Source organism: Procambarus clarkii, chromosome 13, assembly GCF_040958095.1.
Source record: "Procambarus clarkii isolate CNS0578487 chromosome 13, FALCON_Pclarkii_2.0, whole genome shotgun sequence".
NCBI classification, from domain to species: Eukaryota; Metazoa; Arthropoda; class Malacostraca; order Decapoda; family Cambaridae; genus Procambarus; species Procambarus clarkii.
The window spans coordinates 16530814-16556927 of NC_091162.1; the positions used below are offsets into that span (position 1 = coordinate 16530814).

At 41.8% G+C, this 26114-nt stretch overlaps 1 protein-coding gene across 1 annotated transcript in view; it reads left to right on the plus strand.

Moving 5' to 3' along the window:
• The window catches only part of mus201 (rad2 superfamily protein mus201), a 480107-nt gene that overhangs the window by 446411 nt on the left and 7582 nt on the right, over positions 1 to 26114 (plus strand). The gene's annotated exons all lie outside the window — the stretch shown is intronic.

The following is a 26114-nucleotide window of genomic DNA, read 5'->3' on the forward strand; positions in this document are numbered from 1 at the left end:
TCCCCCTTACCCTAGTTACCCCTTAACGTAAATTACCCTTGACACCCGAGACTCATTATCCTAAAATTGTAAATTATATTCAGTAAAACTAATACATTAATTAAGAAGTTGCGAAGATGTTTCCTTTAATTTAACACCCAGTAATATTATGGTATAACAAAATATATACAAATAATAAAGAAAATGGTGGGTATGAGTTTACGTGGGGTTAAATAGAGTTGTTTAGTGACTAAATGGCATTCTGTGGATCACCTGAAAAGCCTGTTACACGTGTGGCACCACGTGATTCTTACACGTGTGGCACCACGCAGGGATAACTAGCTGTTATTAGATTGATAACTAGATTGTTAACTAGCTGTAGGAGTAATACGTGATGTGTTTGACTGGGCTTAGTGAGCAAAGCTAGTGTAATAGTGAGTTTAGTGAGAGTTTAGTGAGAGTTTAACGAGAGTTTAGTGAGAGTTTAGCGAGAATTTAGCAAGAGTTTAGCGAGGAAAAAAAACAATTCGATACTATCCTATTGACATGCCTATGTAGAGTAATTATTTACGTCACTATCGCCCTGTGTGTCACCCGTACACGGTAGCTCTGTGATCACAGTAGCCACGTCCTACCGTGACGTGTCTAGACTGGGATAAAGACTCAACAGTACATCAATTCAGTTCGGGGGGATCGAACTCTGTAAAGATACAGGGTGGGTGTATGTCCTCTGTACCGACCATTCCAAGTGGCCGGACGGTGCTTAAGTGAGTGTAACGTAATCACCGAGGGAGCAATTCTGGAGGTGATGCTCAAGTGGCCAGATACGGGGAAACATATATATATTTTCCGAACTGAAGGTGAGAGCCGGAGAGAGCAGCATCCAGCATCCGGCCCGGAGAGAGCCGGCTGAGAACGCGGGTCGCGGGGATTCTGGGCTAAAACTTTTAAATCCGCGCGAGTGTTTATTGGTCTTAAAATTACGGAGAACGAGGCCCATAATAGACTTTAATACCGGTGTATCGAGGATTTGGGAGGCTTGGAGGAGGTGTGGGGGGGGGGTAGGTATGAAAGTTTAAGGTTTTGTTTACACTTTGTGTGAGTGTGTGTGTGTGTGTGTTTTGTGTGAGTGTATTTGTATGTTTTTTTTGCATGAAGTGACCTTTCTTGGGACCGAAATATCCTGTATAATATATTTTTTTTCTGGTAATTTTGGATCGATCCGTTATTTTTGGACGTCGCCTTTCTAACCTTCCATTGTTCAATATGAAGATTACCGATCTGTTGTTGTCTATCATATCTACTGCATTATTTGTCTCTGTCTGTCTCTCTCTCTCTCTCTCTCTCTCTGTCTCTGTCTCTCTCTCTCTCTCTCTCTCTCTCTCTCTCTCTCTCTCTCTCTCTCTCTCTCTCTCTCTCTCTCTCTCTCTCTCTCTCTCTCTCTCTCTCTCTCTCTCTCTCTCTCTCTCTCTCTCGCTCTCTCTCTCTCTCGCCCTCTCTCTCTCTCTCTCTCTCTCTCTCTCTCTCTCTCTCTCTCTCTCTCTCTCTCTCTCTCTCTCTCTCTCTCTCTCTCTCTCTCTCTCTCTCTCTCTCTCTCTCTCTCTCTCTCTCTCTCTCTCTCTCGCTCTCTCTCTCTCTCTCGCTCTCTCTCTCTCTCTCTCTCTCTCTCTGCTAGGGACTCAACTATACCTAATTAATGGCATGATGATGAAGTTCACAGTAGCGAACAATGCTCACGAAAGACAACACCGTACCACCGTACACAGTCCTCACTGTGCATGAGGTCGACAAAGCCAACGGCTCCCCCATATCACAGTATCAACAGCAACAACAAAGCAGTTCCCTGATATATTGAATCAAATGTGAAATCCAACATAATGAACGGATCCTCGCTTTTGATCTTGCAATGTTTTGCAACAGGTACTTACGTGGTGTGTGTGTGTGTGGGGGGGAGTGTTGAGCATCCGTGTAGCAATGTGAAAGGTAGCAGCAGGTTTGCAGCAGCAGGTTTGCAGCACTCACGAAGACCTTTGCACTGTGTGTATTGGACGGCCGGAGGCATCGCGACACCTCGCCATTGCAAGAGAAGAACTGCAGGGTTGGTGTGGTGTGGTGGCGGGCTGGGAAACCCTTATAGTGCTTACCACACACACACATTCTCCAAGCTTGGTGCTCACGCCACACACACGCACACGCCACTATGGTGGGGTAGTGCATGGTTGTTGTGGTGCTGTGGTGACTCCTTTTTGCATGGTTGGGGAGCGGGAAGGGAGGGAGGATGGATGGATGGAAGGAGAGGTGCCTACACACATACACACACACACACACACACACACACACACACACACACACACACACACACACACACACACACACACACACACACACACACACACACATGAATGTGGTTGCTGAAGGCAGACGTCAGTACTGGGAAGCTCTTTGCTGGCTTCAGCCACACGAGAAAAAATTATGTAGCTATGTATGTATGTATATATATATATATATATATATATATATATATATATATATATATATATATATATATATATATATATATATATATATATATATATATGTCGTACCTAGTAGCCAGAACGCACTTCTCAGCCTACTATGCAAGGCCTGATTTGCCTAATAAGCCAAGTTTTCATGAATTAATTGTTTTTCGACTAACTAACCTACCTAACCTAACCTAACCTAACTTTTTCGGCTACCTAACCTAACCTAACCTATAAAGATAGGTTAGGTTAGGTTAGGTAGGGTTGGTTAGGTTCGGTCATATATCTACGTTAATTTTAACTCCAATAAAAAAAAAATTGACCTCATACATAATGAAATGGGTAGCTTTATCATTTCAACAGAAAAAAAATTGAGAAAATATATTAATTCTGGAAAACTTGGCTTATTAGGCAAATCGGGCCTTGCATAGTAGGCCGAGAAGTGCGTTCTGGCTACTAGGTACGACATATATATATATATATATATATATATATATATATATATATATATATATATATATATATATATATATATATATATATATATATATGCGCCCAACAATTTCTGCTTTGCCTGGGATTCGAACCTGGAATCCTTGAATATGAGTAGATAACGAACCCGACTGTGCCACTAGGACCCAGCGCGTCTCCAGGACTTCTAAATCCACTACGGGCTCACCATAGCCCGTGCTACTTGGAACTTTTTGTTCCACGTAGCGAATCCAGGACTAAATGAAGTACCTGCCAGCGTGCCATGAGCCTCATTAGCATAGCACCTGTATCATGGAGGGTTGCTAATGTGGTGCCATTCTTAGAAAGGAAGATCATTTTCGTCAAATTATCCTTGAACAGAAAACATATTGATGAAGAACTCATATAATGGTCTTACTAAGGGCCAGTCTTTTTTTTTTTTGAGTGGCCCTTTGAGTCAAATAAGATATCTAGACTTTAGCAAAGCATTTCCTCGCGAAAGACTATTTAGAAAGTAATTCGTATGGCGATAGAGTCAATATAGTCAACGATATAGGTGGTCAACGCACGGTATATAGTCATGATATATTCAACGTTAGGTTTACGGGCTCACCATAGCCCGTGCTACATGGACACCTCGTTCTGAGTAGCTAAATCTGAAATAACAACAACATCGTTAGGTGGTGATCGCTTCGAGAGGCGACAGTTTGATTGATGATTGATTGATAAAGATTAAGCCACCCAAGAGCTGGCACGGGCATGAATAGCCCGTAAGAGAGACAATAGTGAGAAGCATTACTGTACTGCGAAAATTATTTTAATAATACATATTCCCCCATTATTTTTGCTTTGTTGATGTCCTCCAGAATTTCACTCAAGCTGTGTTCCTGCTGGCAATGTGTTCAACTATATTGTGTGTTCTGGCAATGTGCACGGCCGGCCACTTGGACAAGAATGGTCACAGGTTGGGTTCCCCTGGGCATCTTGGCAAGTTTCCTTTACATCCGGTGCCCTCTGATCACCTGTCGGTAAATAGGTACCCCGGGAGTTAGCTGACTGTTGTGGCTGGCATCCTGGGAGGGATCTGGATAACAGGAAACTAATTGTATAACCGGGGAAATATGTAGAACATGTATAGAGCAAGAAGATATACAGGAAGGTACAGGAAGATGTAGAGCAACCAATCAAAGTACAAAGGAGAAAACCCTAACTCTAATCTCTGTCGATGTTTAGAAATGAAACACTGTACAAGACAGTAGAAAGATGGAACATTCTCCCTCCTTCCCGCTAGCAAGAGGGAGAGCACAGCCTCCCTCCCTCACACTGGGGATGGTGTTACCTGAACTTTAAGTCTCACAGGTGAGAGCACAATCATCGCTACAATACCTCGCTCTTCACCAAGCTTTTAATACAGGTGTACTACACTAGCAGCGTGTATGTACACCCCTGTACTCAACTATTTGTGCTTGCGGGGGGGGGGTTGAACTCTGGCTCTTTGATCCCGCCTCTCAACTGTCAATCAATCAATCAATCACACCTGTGTGTGTGTGTCGTGGGGTGTTGTTGATGCTCTGTGTCTCTGGCTTCCATATATTCCTCTTCGTTCTGCTGTTCGTAGATTTATCGTTTCTGTTGTGTTAGTTCCCTCTTTATACAATCTTATATGTCATTGTCATGTCCTCTTACACCTCTCATTCAGTGTGGAGAGTTCCCTGATATCGGGGGCATTTTTCTAGTTTTGTTTTTTGGGGTGAAAGTTAGAGGGGTTCCATGCCAGGGCTACATACTCGAGAATGATTCAGATATATGCAGGCGATGAGTCACAATAACGTGGCTAAAGTAAGTTGACCAGACCACACACTAGAAGGTGAAGGGACGACGACGACGTTTCGGTCCGTCCTGGACCATTCTCAAGTCGATTGTGTGAGAACAATCGACTTGAGAATGGTCCAGGACGGACCGAAACGTCGTCGTCGTCCCTTCACCTTCTAGTATGTGGTCTGGTCAACATTCAGACATAGGCTGCGTATAGGGGCCCCCAGAAAGACTTATTTATTCCAGAATGATACGCGACGTGTTTAGGACACGTCTTTGGCGTTAATGTGTTTACCTCTGGCGTTAGATTTGGGGCTATGCAAACGACTTGAACCTTCCCCTTTCCCGGCGAATGTATTTAATTGACTTTAATACTATTTATGAAGTTTTGTTCTAAAAGCAGATCTTTTTATGTCCGTTCCGGCAGCGCCGACCATAGACACAGTGCCGCTCTTGTCCACAAAATATTTCCTATGAGTTAGCATAGATTTTTTTAAGAAGCTTCAACCCTGGAAACACAAACCGTAACTGTCTCTATTTTCCGCTTGTTACAACTTGTAATAAAGTTGTTACATCTTGGCTTATCGTGTTTATGACGTATTAGAACGTTGTTACAACTTGCTATATTGGTTGTTATAACTGGTTAGGTGTTAAAAGTTGTTGGAACGTTGTACCAACGTCGTAGTTTCGGTGTGTGTTTGGCGGGAAGACCTATCGATTGTAAAGTATGATTAAGACTCCATAGTCTTTTCCCCTAAATCTCCCTCTGCCTTCAAGTGTCTCTTAATCTTCGGGTTTACGGTAAACTGTCATAATATATTCACTGATGAGTGGTATACCTCTCTGGCTGCGTGCCTTCCTGGTGGTAGTTCGCATCTGACGTGGTGTGACGTTTTAGTTGTCAAGATTATCAAGATCTCGTCCTGTCAAGTGGGATCTGTCATCTTGTCAAGCTACTTTTCTCACGCAGAGATGTGTCATTGTCATGTATTTGAGGGTGTATAAATCCACAAGGGCCGTGACGAGGATTCGAACCTACGGATGAAAGCATCCCAGACGCTGCCTTAATCGATTGGAAGGTGTGTGTATGTATGTATTTGTGGGTGGGTGTATGTATGTATCTGTGGGTGTGTGTATGTATCTGTGGGTGTGTGTATGTATCTGTGGGTGTGTGTATGTATCTGTGTGTGTGTGTATGTATGTATCTGTGGGTGTGTGTATGAATGTATCTGTGGGTGGGTGTATGTATCTGTGGGTGTGTGTATGTATGTATCTGTGGGTGGGTGTATGTATCTGTGGGTGTGTGTATGTATCTGTGGGTGTGTGTATGTATCTGTGGGTGTGTGTATGTATGTATCTGTGGGTGTGTGTATGTATGTATCTGTGGGTGTGTGTATGTATGTGTCTGTGGGTGTACTCACCTAGTTGTACTCACCTAGTTGTGTTTGCGGGGGTTGAGCTCTGGCTCTTTGGTCCCGCCTCTCAACCGTCAATCAACAGGTGTACAGATTCCTGAGCCTATCGGGCTCTGTCACATACTATCACATACTAGTCACATACTATCGGTGTGTGTATGTATCTGTGGGTGTGTGTATATGTGTATCTGTGGGTGTGTGTATGAATGTATCTGTGGGTGTGTGTATGTATCTGTGGGTGTGTGTATGAATGTAACTGTGGGTGTGTGTATGTATGTATCTGTGGATATGTATATGTATGTATTTGTGGTTGCTTATCAGTATTTAATGTCGCAATAACATTTAATTCACAAAATTAGCAAAAAAAAAATAGAGAAATCAATTAATCCAATACCTGTACTTTATTCTATACATATTCAAGTGAAACCCGAGAAAAAGTATTATTTAATTTTTATTAATGTTAATAATTATTTTTTTTGTATATGAAATAGTTACTTGGAGGATATGGCAACGTTGCACAAAAGAGTGGCAACTAGAACTTGTGGCAACAAAATTGCAATAATTATCAAATCCTTTTCGACGAACTACTTTTAGAGGTCATTAATAAAGCTAATTACCCAAATTACAACTGTCTTACCCAGGAGCGTTAATGGCCTTGTTATCCAGAACTTCAGGTAAGGCTGATAATAAAAGTAATAAAGGAAAGAGATAAAATTCTTAAGGGTATTTTAGGGGGGGGGAATTAATTTGTCCGATAATAATTAAATTAATTAAGAGGACGATGAAGATTTTGTTCGAATAAAGAGTCTTAATCCCTTCAAGTAGTCCGGTAATTTCACTGTAACTATGTTCGGAATTATGTAATTAGGGATGTAATTATCTTAATGTATCACACACTGAAGAGTAAATTATACCTGTTGGGGATGGGGGGGGGGAGGGGTATGTGGTCCTACGCATGTTATTGGACCTTGGTCCTTATCAACAATGTCCAAGTGTTCATTAATCTATCCGCCAAATCAGCTGTTTATGAATGAAAAACGGGTTTACACACGACTCACAACTGATGACGTTCGAACACTTCCGGAACAAGTGCTTCACTGACGACTTTTGTTCGAACCACAACGCTGTAAATGCTTCACCCACGTACTACAAATAGAAATAAACGCCAACAGAACCTAAACACCTAACCTAACCAGTGCCTAAATATGTACAATTTGCTAAAATGTAATAATATTAATTTATATTTGAAAAAAATCATGTTTTGAATGAACAGAATTTTAAAATTGATGAATGCGTCTTTGGGGTCGACCGCTGGATGGAATGGACTTGATTTGAAGACGGGTTGAATACAAATAATCGCCAACAGAACCTAAACACCTAACCTAACCTAACATCTAACTATGCATAGATCTATTATGTATAATAGTTTAATTTGTTTGAAAATAAAAATTAATACGCAATCCGTTAAAATTGACGAATGCTTCATTTTGTGAACGGCCGCCGCTTTAACAAGCCGAGCTTGAGGAGAGGATGCGGCATGAACTGGGACTCAGTTTCTACTGGGAACAGACTTAGATTAGGGAGGGCAAATTCTCTAATGTATACGGAGGAAGAGATAGTTGCCAATCTATTGTCTATGTCGAGTAGGTGATGGCCTAGAATGCATACCAGCTGTCACCAGCTGAACAGGAATTGCTTTCATCATGGCCGCCTTGATCAAGGATGAAAACAAAAGCCTAAAACGTTGCGCGGATATTTGTTGGATTAACAAAAACGGTCCACTCCTGTGATCGTGATAAGGAGAGAGAGTCGTCAACCGTCCAGTAGCAGAGTACTGTATTTTACACCCACTGCTGAAGAACGGCAGCCATTGGTAGCGGGAACTGAGTTTAAAAATCCCGCCGGTGGAAACTGAGTTTAAATTTCCCGCCGGCGGGAACTGAGTTTAAAAATCCCGCCGGCGGGAGTTACTCTCTTCAGGCAGTTATAGCGCCGCCGTGATTGGGTCAGCCGCTGGCGGAGGCCGCAGCCGCGCCACCTGGATGAGTAGGAGCCGCACCAGTGGCCGCATATGGGGAAAAAATCGGACTTATCAAGGACTTTACACACACACACACAGTTCCCCCCAATCTCTGGACTTTCCCGCAGGGACCCGAAAGTCCGGCACCACATCCAGGAGTCCAACATCAACAGCATATAATGCGAGGTTTTGGAGGACAAGAGCAGTTTAGCATAATTATTATAATTAAATTCGCGTCTATGTATCGAATCTAATTGCATATTTAATGTGATTTTGTTTTGCAAATGAAATCATGTAAACACGTTATCAGTTACATAATTACAAATGCAGTTATATAAGTACAAGCAAAGTTATATAGAGTGCATTATTACAAATGCTATTACATAAACGTATAATTACAAGCTAAATTACATAATTACAAGTGTAGTTATATATATTGTAATTATTTTCTTCCTAACTATAAGGTTCGCTTTCATTTCCGAACGTTATTATAAAAAGGAATTTTACAATTATTAATTATAATTTTATTTGCGTGTATGGTTCTTACAATTATTACAGAATTATAAACGAAATTATTTGAATAAACGCATCAGTTGTTACTCAAATAATTATGTAGTTATTTACTGGCTTGTTGGGTGAATATATTTTTATAAATTTAAAAAAAAAATTGTAAGCCAAGTCCGATTATAATAATTTACGGTGATTACGAAAGCATCGCTAATTGCCAATTGGGTAATTATTCTCAAATGCCATTCATTAACAAGACTAATTGCGCGTATTATACCTTTCAGCCATGAATCAGTCGGTTGAAATTTTGTTGTTAAATATTATTGAAAATTTTTCAAATCAACTGATGGAACTTTTATTTTATTTTCGTTGGGGGGGGAGGGGGGTTAATAACTTGGAATTTACCCCTTATAGCTTGTTCCTTAAGTTCCTTGTTCCTTAAGTGGCAAAGATGCTTGAAATAAAATTTTAAGAACAAGTAGCCTAACGCAGTAATTTATGGCTACGTCAATAAATTTCCCTAATTTCAATATCGGTCGTAATTACTTGCACGACCAATTATTTCAGACTCTCATTAACATGTGTGTCCTCCCAGCGCCACTCTTCAGTATTTTAAAAATTTAACAATAAGAGATTTTGATTTTAATGTTGATCTGGTTTTTATTATTATTATTTTTTTCACTATAAGATTTGTAGACATTTAGGTATTTCAATGTGGTACTGTAAGAAACTGAATGTTTGTGGTTTAGCTGTATATAGATATAGATATATAGTTATCTATAGCTGTATATATATGACATTATAGGAAAGAAGAGTCACTAAAGTTGCTATATTATGCCCCTTCTATTTCTTTACTACTCTTAAACTGAAGATGTTCCTTCTAATATCATTGTGATTTGTTTTGCCTGTGTGAGTGTGTGTGGGTGTGTTGTGTTTGTGTGTGTGTGTGTGTGTGTGTGTGTGTGTGTGTGTGTGTGTGTGTGTGTGTGTGTGTGTGTGTGTGTGTGTGTGTGTGTGTGTGTGTGTGTGTGTGTGTGTGTGTGTGTGAACATACTAACAAGGCGTTGTTTGCCTCGTTTACTATCCATCTCCCAAAGTTGTAACAGTGTTAACGACCGCTTGACACTGTTGTTCTAGTAATGAAGTGATAATCACCCCTTGTTATCAACTGTTATTTTACTTGTGTGATTAATGACTATAGAAACAAAAATAAAAAAAATACCAATCCTATATATATGACACACACACACACACACACACACACACACACACACACACAGTACTCTGCTATCTATGTCGACTCAATTCACCCACGAGAAAATGCGGAATGAATGCCTTTGAGCCTAGCCTCAAAAAAGACTGAGGCTTCAGCGGTATGCCATACCACCGGAGTCTGAGCAATGTCCCCAATATACTTCGTCGGCCCTAAGACCTCCTGCCCTCAAATACTCCTTTTTTTCCCCATTGCAAAATAAAAGCCAAGGAATTGTAAGATATTGTTGGAAGAACTGACGTCGTATTTTCTTTATTTGTAAAAGTTAAAACGAATTATTGTCCTGGATGTCTAAGTTGTTATCAAGTTCAGCCAACTTGGATGGGTGTAATTTCTTGTTTCATATTCCCTTCGTGGTTAATATATTTCATAAAAACATACACAGTGCCTGGCCCAGTGCCTCACTTCAGGAGGGTTCGTGTGGCTGGTTCGGGCACTCCGCTGGTGCAGCTCTTGGGCACATTGGGTCAATACTGACAGCAGGATCACTGTTGACTGACGGGTGTCACCTGACCTCAGTATTGACCTCTCGTGCAGTGTTGTTGACCTGTGTTCACACGCCATGGGGAAATTACAACATTTTGGTCACTAGATGGGGCTGTGTGTTAATTTATATAATGGTGGAGAGTCATCAGTACCACGCAAGGGGGTAAAATATAATTGTGTGTGTGTTTAGTGTTTGTAGGGTTAAGGTGTTAGCTCTGGGACCCCGCCTTTCTAACCGTCGGTTGTCTAATGTACCGATATCCGAAGAAATTTTTCTTGTGTTATATCTACTACAGGTTTTTCTCACACATCCCCAGGATGCTGCCAGTGGTAGCAGCTCTCTGACTCCCAGGTATCTGTTGACTGCTAGGTGAACAGGCACCTTTCACCGGGAACCGAAGCCCCCCCCCCCTCCCTGGCACCTTTCACCGGGAACCGATGCCCCCCCCCCCCCATCCCTGGCACCTTTCACCGGGAACCGAAGCCCCCTCCCTCCCTGGCACCTTTCACCGGGAACCGAAGCCCCCCTCCCTCCCTGGCACCTTTCACCGGGAACCGAAGCCCCCCTCCCTCCCTGGCACCTTTCACCGGGAACCGAAGCCCCCCTCCCTCCCTGGCACCTTTCACCGGGAACCGAAGCCCCCCCCCCCTCCCTGGCACCTTTCACCGGGAACCGAAGCCCTCTCCCTGGCACCTTTCACCAGGACCCAAGCCCTCTCCCTGGCACCTTTCACCAGGACCCGAAGCCCCCCCCCCTCCCTGGCACCTTTCACCAGGACCCAAGCCCTCTCCCTGGCACCTTTCACCAGGACCCGAAGCCCTCTCTCCCTGGCACCTTTCACCAGAAACCGAAACCCTCTCTCCCTGGCACCTTTCACCAGGACCCGAAGCCCTCTCCCTGACACCTTTCACCAGAAACCGAAACCCTCTCTCCCTGGCACCTTTCACCAGGACCCGAAGCCCTCTCCCTGGCACCTTTCACCAGAAACCGAAACCCTCTCTCCCTGGCACCTTTCACCAGGACCCGAAGCCCTCTCCCTGGCACCTTTCACCAGGACCCGAAGCCCTCTCCCTGGCACCTTTCACCAGGAACCGAAGCCCTCTCCCTGGCACCTTTCACCAGGACCCGAAGCCCTCTCTCCCTGGCACCTTTCACCAGAAACCGAAACCCTCTCTCCCTGGCACCTTTCACCAGGACCCAAGCCCCTGGCAGTCCCCCGAAGTCCCGCCTTCAGCAAACAGCTGGTCCCCTTGAAAAGCGCGCGAGAGAGGGAAGGGGGGGGAGTGGTAAATGAAGGGAGGGAGGGATAGAGGAGAGGGAGCGTACGAGAAGGAAGGAGGGGGAGGGACTACGGCGGTGCATGCTGGGAGGGTGTGGTTGTGGGGTGTACAGCAGACAAAGCAGACTGCCTTACCTCACCCCCCCTCCCTCCCATCCCTCCCATGCGTTTCTCTGCTTCAACATACCAACAGTAACAGACAAACGGAACATTGGAAATGATTATATGAAGTGCGATTATAAAATTGTTTGAATTAATGTCACATAATATATATATGTGATGCTTGAATATTAAGAAACTTTTACTCGTTGAAATAATGGATGTAATGGTGAATTTTTTGTAAACTCTGTAACACACACCTGTCATGTGTACTGAACACTGTAACACACACCTGTCATGTGCACTGAGCACTAACACACCTGTCATGTGTACTGAGCACTAACACACACCTGTCATGTGTACTGAACACTGTAACACACACCTGTCATGTGTACTGAGCACTAACACACCTGTCATGTGTACTGAGCACTAACACACACCTGTCATGTGTACTGAACACTGTAACACACACCTGTTATGTGTACTGAGCACTAACACACACCTGCCATATGTACCGAAAAAGATAGGTAAGTGTCTTGGGGGGATTACAAGCATCTTATTAATTATTTTAAGATCAGAATCATCTTAGCCACCCAAGTTAAAGGGGGTTGGCTGAAGGGAAAGGGAAAGGGAAGGGGAAGGGAAGGAGGAGTGCCCTAAATGGGCCATAAACGCCCTTAGGTAGGTGTTTGAGAGACCCTGGAGCTCTTCAGAGAGGGGGAGCACCTCCCTTCTTAATGCCTCTACCTTCTTACTGCCCTCTAATCTTACATTCTTTTCTTCCCTATTACTGGCTTCCTTTCTTATTTGCTGCCTCCGTCCCTCTCGTCCCGTTCTGTGCCAAGCAGAGGCAAGGATAAAATTGTATCTGCGATCAAATGGTTCTTTGTGAGAGGCTACTGTCATCACGGACCTGTCGAACAGACAGGGGAGAGGAGAGACAGGTGGGTGGAAGGAATGACAGCGACAGGGGGTTATTAAAGAGAAGAGGGGGGTGAGGGAAAGGGAGACTTGGTGTAAAATACTGTGACAGCAAAGGCACTAGAAAGGAGAGGAGAGAGATGGGTAAGTATACCATTCCGTTTTCTGTTGTTCTCTTGATGTTATGGGCCCGCGAAACCCCTGTACATCTTTCAAAAGTCATGGCAGCTTTTACATTTATTAAACGGTTTATGAGCTGTGAAGCACGGCAAGGTGGTTTATTACAACAGTACCCTTGGGTTGTGAAGTCTCTAAATTTGTAAAAACTGCTTAATGTTAGCAAGCCGTCGTGATTGTAGAAAGATGTATAGGTTTTTTAAGTAGTTGCGTAAATGCTTGATGAATCCTGAGCTTTCAAGGAGAAGAGATCTGCGCCTTACCTTATTCTCCCCTTGCAGTCACTCGGCTCCTACAAGCGGCATTTTCAGCATGCTAAATTATTCTTTCATGTGTGCTCGTCCGGTGATAGAATCCTGGGTGACTGACGCCTGTTATATCGACTGTCTTTTGTCTTTCTTCTCTCGTGTTGACATCTTAAATGACATGGTTTCCTATTGTCGGTTAGAGGAAGCCTGTTTATCTCTCTCGAGGTACCCCCTAGGCGAACGACTGACCCTACGGATGCGAGCCACAACAGTTGACTAGCTCAGCGGGTACCCAAGCGTCTCGTCCTAACCGGGAACCGAACCCGGTTCACTCGATTGTAAGCCGACTGCGCAAGCCAGACACGATTATCATCTATCACAGACTCAGGCAATTCGTTCTCTTGATTTGCAACTACGTAAAAAAAAAACCTTTTAACCAGAAACGTACGCACCCAGGCAGCCCACTTAACCTATTGGGTCCAGAGCATAGAAAACGTGATTTGTGAGCGTTACTTAATAGGTTGTATTTATAACGTTGGTTACAAAGAACGTACAAAACGCGACCTATAAGTTGAGGGGGACGGACTGAAGTGTGCCTTTTCATGGAGTCCGTTCTCAGTGTAAAAAGACCCCCCCCCCCTTCTTTCTCAAACCAGTTGGATAGTTACCTCGATATTTGTGATGGTCGGAAAACATATTATCGTTCCAATAATAGTCTGCTTGTTAACTGGCAAGTGACCCTTTATCTTAAACAGAGAATACTGCATTCTCAAGTTATAACCTTATTGTATTATAAATCGTTGCTTTAAAATATAAAGTTAATGCTTAACTGGCTTTCTTTCAAATGGTCTGAAGAATGAGGGATTGCCAGAGAGGGCGGCATGAATTACGCGTAGACGACTTCATACGACGTAGCAGCGTCTTACTGGCAGATGTCCACTAAGTAGAGGCAGTTGCTACTAGGATTTAGAAAATGGAGGTAAATGTTGAAAAGTTTCCAGCAGGTGGAAGTACATATTAGAAGGTTTCCAGGAGATTGGGGGTAGCAGTTTGAAGGTTTCCAGGAGATTGGGGGTAGCAGTTTGAAGGTTTCCAGGAGATTGGGGGTAGCTGTTTGAAGGTTTCCAGGAGATTGGGGGTAGCAGTTTGAAGGTTACCAGGAGATTGGGGGTAGCTGTTTGAAGGTTTCCAGGAGATTGGAGGGTAGCAATTCGAAGGTTTCCAGGAGATTGGGGGTAGCAGTTTGAAGGTTTCCAGGAGATTGGGGGTAGCAGTTTGAAGGTTTCCAGGAGATTGGGGGTAGCAGTTTGAAGGTTTCCAGGAGATTGGGGGTAGCAGTTTGAAGGTTTCCAGGAGATTGGGGGTAGCTGTTTGAAGGTTTCCAGGAGATTGGAGGGTAGCAATTCGAAGGTTTCCAGGAGATTAGGGATAGCTGTTTGAAGGTTTCCAGGAGATTGGAGGTAGCTGTTTGAAGGTTTCATTGAGGTGGATTTTATCCATTAGGTTTCCAGATTACAAATACCTCCTGGGTAGGTTTCCAATAGTGAATGAGGTAGCTTCTGTTTGGTTTACTGGAAGTTGAAGCACCTCTTGGTAAACTCCCACAGGGTAGTAGGCGTGTTTCCCGGCAGGATGAAAACTTTGGAAAATGACTCGAAGAGGTAAGTTGGAAAAAAAAACTTTATCGAAGCTGTAATCTTCGGAGGAGCTCGAAGTCATTCCAGGTCCATAAAGACGAGAATTCTTTGCTATATTTTGGCCTTACGCCTTGCTCTCAGTGTGTATTCACCTAGTTGTGTTTACAGGGGTTGAGCTCTGCTCTTTCGGCCCGCCTCTCAACTGTCAATCAATCAACTGTTACTAGCCACTAACTATTTTTCACACACACACACACATACACACACAGGTAAAAACCCGTAACAGCTGTCTAACTCCCAGGTTAGATTTACTGTGTGTGTGTGTGTGTGTGTGTGTGTGTGTGTGTGTGTGTGTGTGTGTGTGTGTGTGTGTGTGTGTGTGTGTGTGTGTGTGTGTGTGTGTGTGTGTGTGTGTGTGTGTGTGTGTGTGTGTGTGTGTGTGTGTGTGTGTGTGTGTATGTGTGTGTGTGTGTGTGTGTGTGTGTGTGTGTATGTGTGTGTGTGTGTGTGTATGTGTGTAATGATGTGGGTATACTGCATAATGGGGGTGGAATATAATGGAAATATTGATAAATAAGGAAAAGGGGGGGGAGTGATCGCTCCGCAACGCTTGTGCAGTCTCCAGATAGAGTAGAGAATCATCAAACAATTTACGCCACCACTTGCGAAACCTGTACATCTTTCATCAAACATCGTACTATTGTTTTCCTTTATTAAACCAGTTTGAGCGCAGAGTAGAACGAAGTTGTTTATAACAATAATAACCTGGAGTTGGGACGTTTCCAAGCTCATAAACTGCCAGATAAGGGCAAGATGTACAGGTTTCGTAAATGATTCGCGTATCCTGAGCCAGGCTTCTATATGTTATTGATTAGATCAGAGAGTGGAATGGTCGAGCCTTCGAGTGGAAGGGACGGGAACTATCAAGAGACCATTACGACTGTATAGCAATGGGAAGTTATCAGGATAAGGATTTGGGATGGGACAGGGGGGGGGAGGTAGAAGGAATGGTGCCCAATCACTCGGACGGTCGGGGGATTGAACGCCGACCTGCATGAAGCGACACTCTCGCCTAGCGAAAATGTGAGCGTCTTTTTTATTTAAGTAGATAAAGAAAACGAAGCAATGAAAGCAAAACAATACCGACAAATTAGATAAACCAGGACAAACTATAGAAAACAAGAGAGTAGCTGATAAACAAATTTCATGGTAGGATGATAATTTTTTTAAATTATTAAAAAAAATTATTGACTTAAACGAATGTTTCAAGTTGATGTCTGCGTTAATTTAGGAAGTCGTTGGACAATAATAATAATAATAATAATAATATTGATTTACCACTGTTAATGCATATATATATATATATATATATATATATATATATATATATATATATATATATATATATATATATATATATATATATATATATATATATATATATATATATATATATATACAATTTAATTATATATATATATATATAATTACAGACATACTGCAGACTCATCATGGGTCATCATCAGACGGTGATGATGGGGTGAGTGCGGGGAACTCTGATGGGTTATGGCACTGTTGACAGGACCTTGACCTCTGATATTTTAACAGAGAGAGCTGCCCATCTGTTGCCTGGGGGTGGGGGGGGGGGAAGAACCTCTGGTATAAACTACAGTTTCACAATCACCTCACCAGAAGTTCCACAATTCTAAATCACACCATTTTAGTTATTTAAGACAAACAAAACAAATACGTCACTTGAGCGAATGTACCATGAATCAAAATATAATTTAACAATAAATGAATTTTGTTTCACTTGATCTAAACAATTTATGGGATTGGAAATTATACACAGATCTGAAATTTCATCTGATTAAGCTCTTTATATATAAGAGAAAGAGAAATATTTCACTCTACTGTGACATTTTTATCGAAACAGAGTCCTGTCGAAAATGGATTTTTTTCCTTTTTGCGAGTAATTGCATTAAAAAATTGGATTCGGACTATACCTTACCAGAGAGAAAACGCTGCCTTTTGAACAGCGCCCAGGAACAAATGCTGGGTATTAGGCTTCATCCCGCAACCGGCCTGGCTGGGAGTAGGGGAAGGGGAGAGTGACTAAGCTGAGGCTATCACCGCAGAAAGCTTCGGGTGTGACTAAGTGGCTGTACTAGCACTGATTGGTGACCGCACGCACACACACACACACACACACACACACACACACACACACACACACACTAAAACTGCGACTGGTCGAGGTGGATGACAGCTGGATGAGAGGCATTTCCATCCGTGGCTTTTAGCTCCCCCCTCGGCTGGCCCACCGCTGATTGCCATTTAGCTTGATCAAGGTAATGGGGTGGATCGTCTTTTCCTACGGCTGGGCCAATCACAAGCTCCCATTTGGGATTCATAACACGAGCTGCACGACGCGAATTTTAAAAGTCTGAAATTAGATTATCCGTTGCCCTGATTGTGGCGTATAAGAATCTACCTGTTTTCTATGCGTTTTTTGTTGGCGTACATTAATTGACGTTGCCGCACGCGGGACGGCAAATCTACCGAGAATTATTGCAGTAAATATGTGGAACTGGTGTTGGTTTAATGAGACGATGTGTTAGAGGTGTTATAAAGCCGTCAGCTGCGCCGTTTCCTGCCGTCTCCGGGGTTCTTGACCTGGGAATGAGAGATGTCCTTACTGGGGGAATGTGAAATGGGGCATTTCACATTCCATTTCTGGGGGATGTGAGTATGCCCTTTCTCTAATATAGCATGTCCTTTCTGGGGGTGCATGATATGCCAGTTTTTTTTAGGGTAAATAATGAAAAAACAAAATAAATCTAGACCCCTAAAATACAACTACTTTCTCATCAGAGCTCCTAATCCTAAATGTTATATTTCATATGGGTGACTTAGGCTATATGCATTCGTTAGCATCTTTCCCTCTAGAGATCTTGATGTAGTAAACAGAAGGATGCTAGAAATATTAAAGTCCGTCGACATTGATGATTTGATGAAAAAATATTGAATTGAATTACGAGCCAGTGGCCGAATGCAAATAAAGTTTGAGCGTTTCTGGTGGGCTAGGCTACCACCATTTCCGGAAAGGGTATATAGTACCCAGTATTTCGGTGTATATATACAATAGTATGTGTACTTCAAGACAAAAGTATGCTTGTTGGATAGTTAGTAAGGCATTGTGGAGTGGCAGGTCGGTTTCTATGACTGATGAGGGTAGAAATAGCCTAAGTTATTCTATGCTTTATTTTATGTATATATTTCATTGCCTCAATAAACTTACTGGAACTTGACGGTAGTCTTGGAAGAGCTTTTGCGCCATTTGTGACTACATATTTCTGCGAGACACGGTGTTCGTCATATCGAAACAAAAGCCAGGATGCGCATAAATGCGGTTGATGGTTCCTCTTGTTTGACAGCCTTCCACCCACCCATGCTGACGCCTCTCTCAATCATATACTCCCCCATAATATCACTCCTTTATCTCTGATTGATTGATTGATGAAGATTGCGCCACCCAAGAGGTGGCACGAGGATGAATAGCCCGTAACTTTCTCTTTGTCTAGAGAATATAAATATAGCATTAACTCTCTTCATCGGTGAGGTATCTAATTCCTGGGACTAACTTTCTCATCTTCTACCCAGCAAACCGAATTACTAATTATTCTTTAGTTCGGCGACTTTGTCGTAGTAATACCGAGCGCTAGGAATCCATAGTAAACTACGGTCTAGTATTCGGCATTAGCCATATTATCGCAGAGAACTGTCAAGGCCTTCCACAGGAACTTATTGACCAGCCAGCAAGCACATGTTACCCCTGAATATAATAAAAAAAAATCAAACTTTATATCTACACTAAACTCTTAATGTGTGTTTTGATAGCCATAATATATATAATATATATATATATATATATATATATATATATATATATATATATATATATATATATATATATATATATATATATATATATATATATATATATATATATATATATATATATATATATATATATATATATAATATAATACCGACACAATAATTACATACGATTGTCAACAGCAGTCGGCGTAAAAAAATAATCATATCCGCATACTAAAACAGTAATTCTTCCTGAATACATGAAAAATAAATGAGGCTTGTTGTGATTAATGCAACACCCACCAGTCACTGAATTATTGTAACGACTCGTTGCTCTTCACTAATTACTGCAGCGTTATAACAACCACCTGAAATAAAGGGCAACGAGCCCTGCAAGAATGGTTTTTGCTTGCTCGGCGTAGGCATTTTGGGAGGTAAATTTTAATTCAATTTCGCCCTCCCACCCCCCCACCCCACCCCTCTGGAGACTGTATGCCCCCCCTCCCCCCCTCCCCCACGACTCCCTCCCCCCCCCTCGCCGTTGTCTGCAGGTTCCAGCAGCGGTCTCCTGCCATCCGTTTGTCTGCTTTCTGCTTGAACATTGTCCGTGGAACCGGTGGTTGAGAGCTCCAGGTGTGGCCAGGACGCCACCTGTCCTCGTTAGTATTGTTACACTGTTTTGGTTCAGTCTCGTAGTGTTTCTGGATATTTGTGTGTTAGTGTTCTGCGTTTCCCTCCCTCCCTCTGTGCCTTTGTACGTCTGTTTGAAGGTATGCCCCCTATGTCTGTGTTTACTATTTGTTCCTTCAGATCTAGCTCTTGGACCCCGCCTTTCTAATTGGCGGTTATCTATTATTTTCCTCTTTCATGTCTACTACATATACATTTCCCTCACTCACTCATACACATACACACACACACACACACACACACACACACACACACACACACACACACACACACACACACACACACACACACACACACACACACACACACACACACACACACACACACACACACACAAACACACACACACACACACACACACACACACACACACACACACACACACACACACACACACACACACACACACACACACACACACACACACACAATCAAAGTGTAAGGAATCATTCAGAATCTTATACACCACATATGTAAGACTAATCCTGTAGTATGCGGCCCCAGCATGGAGCCCGTACCTTGTCAAGCACAAGACGAAGCTGGAAAAAGTCCAAAGGTATGCTACTAGACTAGTCCCAGAACTAAGAGGCATGAGTTATGAGGAAAGGCTGCGGGAAATGCACCTTACGACACTGGAAGACAGAAGAGTAAGGGGGGACATGATCAAAACCTACAAAATCCTCAGGGGAATCGACCGGGTAAACAAGGAAAAACTATTCAACACTGGCGGGACGCGAACAAAGGGACACAGGTGGAAACTGAGTACCCACATGAGCCACAGGGACGTAAGAAGGAACTTTATCAGTGTCAGAGTAGTTAACGGATGGAATGCGTTAGGCAGTGATGTGGTGGAGGCTGACTCCATACACAGTTTTAAATGTAGATATGATAGAGCCCAGTAGGCTCAGGAACCTGTACACCAGTTGATTGATCTGTTGAGAGGCGGGACCAAAGAGCCAAAGCTCAACCCCCGCAAGCACAAATAGGTGAGTACACACACACACAAACACACACAAATTTTTGCTGATAATGCAAAAATTATGAGAAGAATCAAGACAGATGAAGATAGACAGAGACTACAGGAGGACCTGTACAAACTGGTGGAATGGTCTAGAAAATGGCTACTAAAGTTCAACTCAGGAAAGTGTAAAGTAATGAAATTAGGCGAAGGGAGCGATAGACAGAGACTACAGGAGGACCTGGACAAACTGGTGGAATGGTCTAGAAAATGGCTACTAAAGTTCAACTCAGGAAAGTGTAAAGTAATGAAATTAGGCGAAGGGAGCAGGAGGCTAAACGCAAGGTACCATCTGGGAGGTGAAATCCTGCAAGAGTCAAATAGAGAGAAAGATCTGGGGGTTGATATCACACCGAACTTGTCCCCAGAGATCCACATCAAAAGGATATCATCAGCGGCATATGCTAGACTGGCCAACATAAGAACTGCCTTTAGAAACTTGTGTAATGAATCGTTCAGGACCTTGTATACCACTTATGTCAGACCAATTCTGGAGTATGCAGCTCCAACCTGGAGCCCATACCTAGTTGAACACAAGACAAAGTTGGAGAAGATTCAGAGGTATGCCACCAGACCCGGAACTGAGAGATATGAGCTACGATGAAAGGCTAAAGGAGCTGAACTTCACGTCCCTGGAAGACAGAAGAGTAAGGGGAGATATGATAACTACCTACAAAATCCTCAGGGTAATTGACACGTTGGACAAAAACAAACTATTTAGGACGGGTGGAACATGCACAAGGGGACACAGGTGGAAATTTAGTGCCCAGATGAGCCAGAGAGACATTAGAAATATTTTTTTCATTGTCAGAGTAGTTAACAAATGGAATGCATTAAGCAGTGATGTGGTGAAGACTGACTCCATACACAGTTTCAAATGTAGATAGTGCCCAATAGGCTCCAGAATCTGTACACCAGTTGATTGACGGCTGAAAGGCGGGACCAAAGAGCCGAAGTTCAACCCCCCGCAAGCATAACTAGGTGAGTACACACACAAGCAGCGAACCAGTGCCATCATTATCCGGGAGTAATTAATCTTCGCTCTATAACTCTGCTCTCTGACCCTTATTTTATAAACCAAAAATAATCCTTTTGGTGCCTTTGAAGCTGAGAAAAGAAATCCTAATCATCGGGTCGTTAGAAATCTTTTGCAAATATTTTTTGGTATGTAGTATTTTGGGCGTTGAAATTTAGAGTTTTGTTAAGGGGATAATGGGAAGTTCAGATTTCTTTAACTTGTTGTTATTCATGGATGTGATTCATATGACGGGTGTTCAATGTGTTAGGTAGAAACATATTTGTCATTTTTAAATTATATTGTTCTTTACGTACACTCAGTTGTGTGAACGATGACCGAATGTTCTAGTTGATTATGTGTGTGGATTGATCTCTAGAATTCGCTTTAATTCCGGGGAGAAATTGATTATGGAAGTGTCACTAACTTGCACTTTCTGATAACTGGGATTGTCGGGGACTCAAACCCATACTGCCAGAAGCACTCAGCAACTGGCGTACAGGACACCTTAACCACTCGACCATCACGACCGAACAAAAAGATGAAGGTAGCCGAGGCTAATTCCCCATCATCCCGCCGACACTCTGATGGTGATCTTGGGCATGGTTTTTATCAAATCACCTCATTCTTTGGGGCACACGTGAGGAACACAAATGCGAACAAGCCTGAATGGTCCCCAGGACTATATGCAACTGAAAACTCACACCCCAGAAGTGACTCGAACCCATACTGCCAGGAGCACTCTGCAACTGGTGTACAGGACCAGTTGTCGTGTGGTCGAGTGGTTAAGGGATGGGGATGTGGGGATGCATCCTGAGGGGGGGGGGGGGTTAACCTCGATATAAGCTTAACGTGTATATACACACTCTGGCTGCCTGTCCCCGACACAATGAATTATTATTATTAATTATATTGGACAAGAGAACATTGCATCATGATGACATGTTTAACAGAGTACAAGCGACTGCAGGCTTGCACAGTTGCCAGATAAGACTGCAACGTGGTAGTACGTGGATGTGTATGTAGTACGTGGGTGAAGAATTTACAGCGTTGTGGTTCGAACAAAATTCGTCAGTGAAGCACTTGTTCCGGAAGTGTTCGAACGTCATCAGTTGTGAGTCGTGTGTAAACCGTTTTTCATTCATAAACAGCTGGGGTTTGGCGGGTGCATGGAATGGACTTTGGCCTTTGTTTATGAGAACGGGTTGATTTCTGTCTCTTCCTGGGATCGAACCCGGGATCGTAGATTATGAGTCGAACACGTAGACCACTATTCTACATAAATATAGCATATTTGCCGACTATAATTTTGGTTGTGAATGTTGAACGAGGAAAAATATAATTTTGCTCGAACATAAGCGCCTTTCATAACGAAATAAGACGAAAATAGTGGCAGTTGAAGCTAAATGAAGTCGATGATCTCAGCGCCCGTATTGTGGCTTAGACCTCGATAAAAGCCAAACGTGTATGAATACACTCTGGCTTCCTGTCCCCTAACACACTGAATTAATGAATTAAAGCTGCATATAATAAACTTGAAACTGAACTATACCTTGGTATTTAAATCTATTGTCAAAACCATACTACTTCAAGAGGCTATAGGGCTGACAAAAGAGCCCTTACACTCAAAGAACAGAAAACAGTAGTATAGTAATATTTATAGAACTGAGATCTATATTTACGATCAGAATAAAACATCAACCAGTACCTAACAAAATCGCAGATTCACGAAAGCACTTACGAACCTGTACATCTTTTCTCAATCTTTGGCGGCTTTGTTTCCAATTATTAAACAGTTAATGAGCTCCGAAGCACCAGGAGGCTGTTTATAACGATACCAACAGTTGATTGGGAAGTTTTCATACTTGTAAACTGTTCAATAAATTTAAACAAAGCAGTCAAAGATTGAGGAAAGATGCACACGTTCGTAAGTGCTTTCGTGAATCTGGCCCAGCGTTTAGGCAAAATGAGCCAGACATAAATTAAGTCAATAAAATAAGATACCCCTCAAAGAGCCATCGATCAACTGCATTAATCTTTGATTACATGTTTATGAGTGTAAACACTCTATGCAAATAAAGGGACCTAGCCTATGAAACTCACTCCCTAGCGAATTGAAAAGTTGACCAACCTACGCCTTATTCAAAAATAAAACCAAAAAAGTACCTAATATCATCCTCATACTTTCCTACCAAGTGCTTTAGACTCACACTTGTGCTACCCAACCCCTCGATATATGTGCCTAAGCCATACAACTTCACCATTGTAATCACTGCTATCATCTTATATCATGGTCTGCTATCATCTATATATCAATTATATTACTACATTATACCTAGAAATAATCCTCAAATTATGCTACAATGTATCTGTTGATAATCCTCAAATTTTAATATAATGTACCTGCTAATCTTCGTCAATTTTTCTAACAATGTACCTGTTAACATTTCTCAATTTTGTTAGAAATTATCTACTTAAATTATCTGTTAAATTAAGGACTTGCCCGAAACGCTATGGGTGTTTTTTGCTTTATAAGAATGTAAAAACATCAATACTGTGTACTCTCATAAACCCAATGTACCTTCTTGTATAAATAAATAACTAAATAAATACAGATATGGGAAAGGAAGCAGCATTAGGTCAGAAGAGAACCATTAATTAAAGCAGCAATATGAAAATATAACCATTCATTAACGATTGAAAAGTATGGGAATAAATCTATAAATTCATCATTCCCGCTGCCGATCGAATGGTTAAAGAAAAAATGAGGCTATTAATTAAGTAGATCAAGGGACCCAGAATTAGACCTTGATTAAGTAGATCAAGGGACCCAGAATTAGACCTTGATTAAGTAAATCAAGGGACCCAGAATGTGGAATGACCTTCCCAACCATGTTAAAGACTGTACCTCTCTCAACCAGTTTAAGATAAAAACGAAGCACTACCTAATAAATTCCCTGTAACCTACCTTACCCCTCTATTGTCAACTCGTCTGTTTTTTTTTTTTAACAACGCTGTTTGTCGACCTAATTGTATTTGTGCTGCTTTTTCAGCCATGTTCCCCCCTTTTTTTATCTCTATTTATATTTGTTCTCAACACATTTTATTCTTTACTCGGTACCCTTACTCAAATCTCTGAATATGTTAGATATTAAGTCACTGCACATTCTCTTTTGTGTATTATACATATATAAAACGCTGAACTGTAATGCCAATCCTGACCTCAAAAGCTTCATTGAAGGTTGTTACAGAACCTATGAGCACCACACCAGAAATAAATACAGTTTTGATATTCCTAGAGTACGACTTAATCAAACTAGAAATGCTCTACAAATCAAGGGACCCAGAATGCGGAATGACCTTCCCAACCATGTTAAAGACTGTACCTCTCTCAACCAGTTTAAGATAAAAACTAAACACTACCTAATAAATTCCCTGTAACCTACCTCACTCCTCTATTGTCAACCCATGTCTGTTATTTTTTTAATCAACACTGTTTGTCAACCTATTGTATTTGTGCTGCTTTTTCAGTCATGTTCCCCCTTTTTTTTATCTTTATTTGTATTTGTTCTCAACACTTTTTATTCTTTATGCTCAATTAGTATTAAGTTCTAGATATTAATGTTTTTCTTGCCCGAAACGCATTGCGTAATATAGTGGCTTTAGGCATTGTATGTACTAGCTCTACCTATATATCAATCCATTAATGTAACATCACTTGTATGTATGTACCTTACCTGAATAAACATATTTATTTATTTATTTATTTATTTATTTATTTATACTCAATTAGTATTAAGCTTTAGTCATTTAAGTTTTTCATGCCCGAAACGCTTTGCGTAATAGTGGCTTTAGGCATTGTATGTGCTAGCTCTATCTATAAATCCATCACTCTTTGTAAAATCTCTTGTATATATGTACCTTACCTAAATAAACATTTATTTATTATTTATTTATTTAGAAGAAATCATCGCCTTGAACTTAATTGTATCCTAGTTTACGTTTCATTATTATTTACGTTTTCTTCCAAAACCCTTAACGCATTGAAGGAAGAAAATTTGTAATGGGTAAACTAAACTAAAAATGGTAGTGTTATCTAAGTCCGTGGATTGCTCTGTCCGAACTTTAACAGTTCTCGATTTGGTTTATTTAAATTTTGGTTCTTGTGACACTGATCAGCAAACTACAACACATAATATTATACAAGCTCTATAATGCAATAATTTGCCTGTTAATGGTAACAAACCCAGTTTCTATATAAACAGAAACGATGTGTTAATAATGGAAACCCAAAACTTATTACACACAGAAATCACAATTGCGTGATGCATCAAATGAACAAATCCACAAGGGCCATGCTGAGGATTCGGTTTCCGTAGAAAAAAAGTAGTTAGTAAACAGTTGATTGACAGTTGAGAGGCGGGCCGAAAGAGCAAAGCTCAACCCCCGCAAACACAACTAGGTGAATACCGCTCACGGGATGGGTATGGGGTGCATAATATTGAGATTGAACTGAGGATACGAACCCATGTCAAATTGCTCGCGAATCGCACATTATGCGTACAGAGACAAATGAGATTATTAAGCATGTATTGATTTGTTTTCTCTGGTTCTATATAACGTGCCAAAACTATAATCAGACAATGTTGCATTGCTAATATATATTTTACGGACCCCAAA